This window comes from Arachis duranensis, chromosome 4 (genome assembly GCF_000817695.3).
Source record: "Arachis duranensis cultivar V14167 chromosome 4, aradu.V14167.gnm2.J7QH, whole genome shotgun sequence".
NCBI classification, from domain to species: Eukaryota; Viridiplantae; Streptophyta; class Magnoliopsida; order Fabales; family Fabaceae; genus Arachis; species Arachis duranensis.
This window is the reverse complement of record NC_029775.3, coordinates 72,436,819-72,445,055: the sequence shown is the minus strand read 5'-3', so window position 1 is coordinate 72,445,055 and position 8,237 is coordinate 72,436,819.

Sequence of the window (8,237 nt, the reverse complement as noted above, 5' to 3'; positions counted from 1 at the left end):
TCAATGGGTAAGGTAAGGAAACTCTAAACCCTTGTGGTTGTTTAATTATGTTAACCTTAGTTATTAATTTGGTTAATCTCATGGAATTAGATTGAATTTATGTTGAATTAGAGATTGAATCGGTGAATTTGAGCGCTTGAAATCAAACTTTGGTGGCTAGTTTGACTTGGAGACTTAAGAGAAAAGAGGGCATTTTGAAGTGTTCCGTGCTTAGGGAGTAATCGGCTAAGGTATGATTTTGGTTTCTCATAGTTAATATATAATGTTGCGTGAAAACTTAGGTTAGTTGTCCATAAGATAGGTTGAACGGTAAGAGTTGGTTGAGTAATGTGATTAGTAAATGAGTATTTCTATATGCATGTATGACATTGGCAGTAGTATTGTGAATTTGAAATATTAATATAGTGAGATGATGATGATTGGGAATTATTGTTATAAATGTTGAGTTTGGTGGAAAATTATGCATGGGATTGGTGAATAACAAATGGGTTTGTATGTTGATATGTGATGAAATGACTGAGTGACATGAGGAATTGGTTAGAGGTATTTGGTATTGATTCTGAATATGAAATGGTTGCTTAGATTGTGTAGAGGTAGTATGTACATGTATCATGAATTGTTGATATTTAATGTTGACATTGGTGGTAATTATGAGTAGGAACTGTGGCTTTGGTTGATGAATTTAGGTGTTGAGATGATGAGATGTGTTTGGAAAATAGGTGAATATCATTTTTGGAGCTGTGGGGTTGTTATAGTTGTAAAGCAATTGGTTTGAAATTGAGGATTTGGAAAATGGAGGTTTCGGAACTCTTTCGGTAAAACAAATTTTTAACAAACTTCGGCGGACCATAACTTGATCCTCAGATTTTGGATTCAGGTGTAATTTGTTTCAAACTAAAGATAATTTAAGATCTTTAAAACGGTTTAAAGATTGTGAAATAAGAGTTTTGTAGAGAAAGTTATGGATGTCGAAAGTTAGATACAGAAAAATTAAATTTGGCTAAGTTGCAGAAAACCAGGATTTCTAGTATGTGTGCATACACATGCTATCGTGCACGCACACGGACCAGAGCGTGTGGTTAAGCTCGTGCGCACGCACAAAGGGTTATGCGTACGCATGCCCTAGGGATTTGCAAGTTGTGCGTACTGTAAAACCCGGTTAATTAATGACTAATTAACCCATAAATGAGAATTTATTCTAGAAAGACGAAAATGTGATTTTTATGGCTTAATATGATAGAGGAGATTGAGATGAGAATTTCGATACCAATTTTGTAGAAATTAGACCAAAATTAGACCGAACGGGCCAAGCTGGACCAACCGGACCCATATTGGGCCCTTGGCCCAACCTAATTAAACCTAAAAACCTAAAAATAACACTCTCTCTCCTCACTACACTCAAGAACATGCTGAAATGGTATGAGAAAGGGGGAAGAACACTCTCTCAAAGTTCTACCCTTGTTTGATCTTCAAACCACCATAACTTTTGATCTAGAGCACCGATTGTCGCACCGTTTATGGCCACGGGTTCATCACGAAGAGCTCTACAAAACCCACTACTTTATTCTTGAGGTAAGCCACGATTTCATCTCAGTTCCTCAGCTCTTAATTTTAAATTTTTGGTTGAAAGGTGTTAAGATTTTGGGCTCATTGATGTTATATGACCCAACTCTCTTGAAAGAGAAGATTAATTTTGTCTCCTTGAACCTTGGGTGTGGTAAGATTCACAACCCTAGTGTAATTTATTGGTTTTTGATGTTTGGGTATTGAGTTGTTGTGTTTGTGTATGATAATTGTGGCTTAGGTAGTGTGTGTGTGAATATTGAAGCTTGATTGAGATTTTGGAAAGCTTGGAAAAGGGCATTGGTGTGCCAATCTGTTCTTGGAGGTGTTGAGACATTGAGAGCTTGTGGAGAAGTGATTTGGAAGTGCTCCGGTTGAGTGGGAGAAATCGGCTAAGGTATGGTCTCGGTTTCTTGTATCTAAAATGTAATGTGGTATGAAAACTTAGGCTAGAGGCCCTAAGATAGGCATTAAATTGTTGATGTTGTTGGATGGTTGAGATATATTATGTGGTCATATATGTGATTATGAATATTGATGCATTGATGGTATGATGCATGAGAGATATGCATGTTTGATATATGCTTGATGATTGGTTGATGTTGAATTGTTGGCGAAACCATGTTGATGGTGAGTATGATATTGATTATGTATAATGATGGTTGATTAGAAATGGTATTGTTGGAAATTGGGATGAGGAATGATGTATGACATGTTAATATGTTTGTAATTTAGCCATTTTTTTGAGATGGGTTAAAATGGTGGGATGGTGGTTGTGGATTTGATAAAAATGTTAATGTATGAGTTGAGGAGGCTTGAGGTTGATTTTTGGTATGTTTTGGGTTGATTTCAAAAAGGGTTAAAATTGGTATGTTTTGGTTGATTTTAAAAAGGGATGAAATTGGTTTGTTTTAAAAATGGCACTTTGTGGTTTTATATGAAAATATGGTTTTTGGGCATACTTTGATGGAGCATAACATGGACTCCGGATCCCTGTTTTGTGCCAAACTTGTTTAGAAATGAAATTGGATCCGGGATGTTCATGCCGTTCGAAGAATAGGCTAAAGATGATTTGAAACGAAGAAGTTATGTCCGTCAGAAGATTGGGGTGTGAATATGTGAATTTTGCAGCTTTTTAACTTAGAAAATTTTTTGGCAAAACGCACCCCCACGTGTAAGCATGACTGACGCGTATGCGTTGGTGAGCTGCACTAAATGCCCAGCCAACTTTTTGAGAGTTGTGCGAGAACTGTGCTGGTTATGTGCGTGGAACATAAAACGCACCCACGCATACGACTGGCTGACGCGTAGGTGTCACATGGCTGTTTTCCCATCCACGCATGCGCGTGGGCGATGCATACGTGTCAATGCACATTTGGCTTTTCCACGCGTGTGCATGGGCAACGCGTACATGTGACCCTGTTTTCATTCAAAAGTTGATTTTTGTGTTTTAAAAGCCAAATTTCATACTTCTAAGCCTCTGATCTCATCCTGTTCATATCCTGGGTCGAGTTGTCCGACCCGGGATATTCTACAGACAAAGCGACCGACCTCTTCAGGTCAGGACAATCCGACATCTTCTTAAAAAGCTTGGCCAAGTCACGAGAAAGCCCAAACAAAAGGCCCAAATAGAGGAACACGCCCCAGATCCTAAGGTAGCCCAAGCCTACAAGAGAAGGGTGGTACCCATGAAGATAAGATGACCTCACTTGAAGATAAGATAAAGATAAGATAAGATAACTAACTTATCTTATCCACAAGAGGCCACATCTCACCATTATAAATACACTGGAGAACCCAGGTATAACTCATATTCTGATCCTATTCAATACCTGCTTAATACCCTTGCTAACTTAAGCATCGGAGTCCCTTGCAGGTTCCCCCCACCCTCCAGGGATGAAGGATCAGCAGCATTTTCAGTTCCACAAAGTCGGACACACCAGCTCCGGCCGCTATACACCTGTCGGACACGTCGGCTCCCACCAACACAGAAGATCTCGACCGAGATCGACCTATAGTTTCAGGTAACCCTCGGAACATTGGCGCAATTACCGGGGATCCTGGAAGTCATCCCAACACCATGGCGGACAACCATGACAACGACCATGACTCAGGTTTGGAAGATAGAACGCCGCACAAGAACATGGATGCTATACTTAAAGATACTCGGAATCCAATGGAGACAAAAATTCATCAAATCCGGGGGTGATAGAAGCACTTCAAGATCGATTAAAGCAACTTGAAAAAGAAACCCAACATCAACGCAAAAAAGAAGAGGATCTACATCGGGAGATAAGGCGGCGCCGAGAATTAGAAGATAAGCTTATGAAACTCGAAGCTGATCTCAAAACTAAAGCTACTCGATCCACCCCAGAGGATAGCTCTCACAAAGATAAAGATCCATTCACCAGGGAAATTATGAAGACCAAAATCCAAAAAGATTTCAAACTTCTGGATATGACTCTGTATGACGGTACCTCGGACCCCAACCACCATCTCAGCAACTTCAGAAGTAGGATGTACCTCACTGACGCCTCAGATGCAGTTCGCTACAAAGCCTTTCCAACAACTCTTACCAAGACAGCCATTAGATGGTTCGACAACCTACCTCCAAAATCCATCTCGAGTTTCGATGTCCTGGCCAAAAAGTTCCTGGCCAGATTTTCCATACAAAAGGACAAAGCCAAACACGCACCCAGCCTACTAGGAATCAAGCAAGGAAATCGGGAGAGTCTTCGTAACTACATGGAAAGATTCAACAAAACATGCATGGACATACAAAGTCTACCAACAGAAGCTGCCATCATGGGCCTCATAAATGGCCTACGAGAAGGACCATTTAGCCAATCTATATCAAAGAAGTACCCAGCATCCCTAGACAAAGTACAAGAGTGGGCGCAGAAGTACATCAACATGGAAGAGAATTCTCGACTTGGGGAAGCCTCGAGGTTCGGTTCTGCCTACCGAGATAAAGATAAAGAATCCAAGAAAAGGAAGATCGCTTTGGGGAGAAAATAAAAAAATATCATAACTACACCTCTCTTGGGGTATCCTTGGTAGATGTTTACAAAGAAGTCTGCCATACGGAAAAAATACCCCCAGCTCGGCCACTCAAAGGCAAAAGGGGAGGAGGAAATCGGAACGAATACTGTGAATATCATTGAGTCCGAGGACATTCCACCAACGAATGTTTTGACTTGAAAAATGTCATAGAGAAATTAGTCAGGGAAGGAAAACTAGATTGATTCTTGGCCAATCGGGACGAAGAACTAAGAAAAAGAAGAAGGGATGAAGATGTCGGATGGTCTGAACGATCACCCCGCACACCAGAGAGACATGTCCAGGTGACACACGGTGGATTTGCTGGAGGAGGAATCTCCAAATCATCCTGCAAGCGACACCTCAAAGAAGTATATCATGTTGAAGGAAAGAAGGAGGCGCCAGACATCCCAGCAATCACGTTTACCAGAATCATCTCAGGACACGACGACCCCATGGTCATCATAATCATATTGGCCAACGCCAACCTCCACCGTACATTAATTGACCAAGGAAGCTCTGCCGACATCTTATTCAAAACTGCCTTCGACAAGCTCGACTTAGAAGAAAAAGAGCTAAGAGCATACCCGAACAGCCTGTTCGGACTTGGGGATACCCCAGTACAGCCACTGGGATACGTATAGTTACATACGACCTTTGGAAAGGGGAACCAATCAAGAACACTAAAGATAGACTATATTGTGGTCGACGTAAGCTCAGCCTACAATGCCTTAATAGGTCGGACAACGTTAAATCAACTCGGCACAATAGTTTCAACTCCACATCTATGTATGAAATTCCCAACTGCAGAATGGATAGCTACAATAAAAGCAGATCAAAAGATGGCGCGTCTCTGTTATAATGAAAATCTAAACCTCTGAGGCGAAGGAGGAGAGTTCCACACAATCGAACTCGGCGGAGTTCAGAGACGAGAAGAACTCCGCCCACGACTCAAAAGAGAAATAGAAAGAGTCCAAATCGGAGATACCTCGGATAAAACAAGTAATATTGGCACGATCCTGAAAGGAAACGCAAAGGAATCACTAATACGGTTCCTACGAGATAATGTTGATCTCTTCGCATGGAAAACTGCCGACATGCCAGGCATAGATCCCGAACTAATGAGCCACAAGTTGGCAGTCTACCCGGGATCCCAGCCGGTACAACAAAGACGAAGAAAACTCTAGCCAGAACGGTCTCAGGCTGTAGAAAAACAAGTATAAGCACTACTAGAGGCAGGGTTCATAAGAGAAGTTAAATACCCACTATGGCTAGCAAACGTCGTCTTGGTGAGAAAGTCAAATGGGAAGTGGCGAATGTGCATCGACTACACCGACCTTAATAAAGCCTGCCCAAAAGATCCTTATCCACTCCCAAGCATCGACGCTCTAGTAGATGCCTCATCGGGATATAAGTATCTCTCGTTCATAGACACATACTCAGGGTACAACCAGATCCCAATGTATGCACTGGATCAAGAAAAAACCTCGTTTCTCACACCAAAAGCAAATTATTGCTACATCGTAATGCCTTTCGGCCTTAAGGACATGGGAGCCACTTATCAAAGGCTAATGAATAAAGTCTTCTCAGACCACATCAGAAAAATCATGGAGGTCTATGTGGATGACATGTTGATAAAGACACAAAGTAAAGATACATTACTAACCGACTTGGTTCAAGTGTTCGACACCATACGGAAGCACGACATGCGACTCAACCCGGCTAAATGTACCTTCGCAGTGGAAGCAGGTAAATTCTTGGGCTTTATGCTCACACAAAGAGGAATCGAGGCAAATCCAGATAAATGCCAGGCCATACTCAACATGAAAAGCCCAACCTGCATCAAAGAGGTACAACAACTCAATGGGAGATTGGTGGCCTTGTCCAGATTCCTAGCAGGGTCAGTAATAAGATCCCTCACCTTCTACGCTACCTTAAGGAAGGGAAAGAACTTCGAGTGGACAACGGAATGTGAACAAGCCTTCCGAGAATTCAAAGAATTCTTTGGACAGCCCCCTATCCTATCTCGACCACAAGAGGGAGAACCACTCATACTGTACCTCGCGGTAGGAAGTCGGGCAATAGCCTCAGCACTAGTTAGAGAAGATAAAGGGGGACAACAACCCGTCTACTTCATTAGTAAAGAACTACAGGTGTCAGAGCTGAACTACCAGAAAATAGAGAAGTTTGCCTATGCTCTGATACTCACATCCCGATGACTTCGCCCATACTTCCAAGCGCACACCATTAAAGTTCGGACCAACCAGCCCATAAAAGGGATATTGCAGAAAATAGATCTACCAGGAAGAATCCTACAGTGGGCAATCGATTTGTCCGAGTTCGACCTCCAATACGAGGCGCGAACAGCCATTAAATCACAATACCTAGCCAACTTCATCGCAGAATTCACAGACACCACGAAAATCCCCATAGAGTCGAACATATACGTGGACGGTTCCTCAAATAAAACCAGAAGTGGTGCAAGTGTGATAATCGAAAGCAACCAAGGAACCCAACTTGAGCTTTCCCTGAAATTCAGATTCCCGGCCTCAAGCAACCAGGCGAAATACGAAGCATTATTAGCTGGTTTGAAGCTGGCTAGGGAGGTCGGAGCTCAGAAACTCAACATCTACAGTGACTAACAAGTCGTTACCTCAGAAATAACGGGAAGCTACCAAGCCAAAGATCCTACCATGAAAAAATATTTGGATAAAACCAAAGAACAGCTCGGACAACTCGGGGAATATAGGATCTGCCACATACCCCGCGAGCAAAATGCCCGAGCTGACGCACTCTCAAAACTAGCCAGCACCAAACCAGGGGAAACAATAGAAGCCTCATCCAGGAAATACTGCAGAACCCATCAATATTGGAAGAAGAAAAAATCCTAGCCATAACAGGTCAGGATCAAGGATGGATGACCCCCATAATTAACTACTTCAAAACAGAAGCGCTCCTTACAGATGAAAAGGAGGCAAAGAGGTTGAAAAGGGAGGCACAGTACTACACATCATAAACAATACCCTGTACAAAAGAGGGATATCAATACCATTGTTAAAATGCGTACCGACCTCCAGCACAAAGAAAGTCATGGAGAAAGTACATAGCGGCATTTGTGGTAATCATCTCGGAGCACAAGCTCTCACCAAAAAGGTACTTCGGGCGGGATTCTATTGGCCAACTCAACAAAAAGAAGCTACAGAATTTGTAAGTACATGCCCACCATGTCAGAAGCATGCCAACTTTCACATCGCCCCACCAGAAAAGCTCATCAGCGTGACCTCACCCTGGCCATTTGCAAAATGGGGACTCGACCTTCTCGGACCCTTCCCACAGGGATCGGGACATGTAAAATTCCTCATAGTAGGAGTAGACTATTTCACAAAATGGATCGAGGCAGAACCCCTAGCCAATGCCACTGCCCAAAGAAGCCAGAAATTTCTATATAGGAACATTATTACGAGGTTCGGGGTACCATACTCCATCACCACAGACAACGGCACCCAATTCACAGATGCAGGCTTCAGAAAACTAGTGGCCGACTTGAATATAAAACACCAGTTCACCTCCGTCAAACATCCCTAAGCTAATGGAAAAGCCGAAGCGGCCAACAAAGTCATATTGGCCGGACTGAA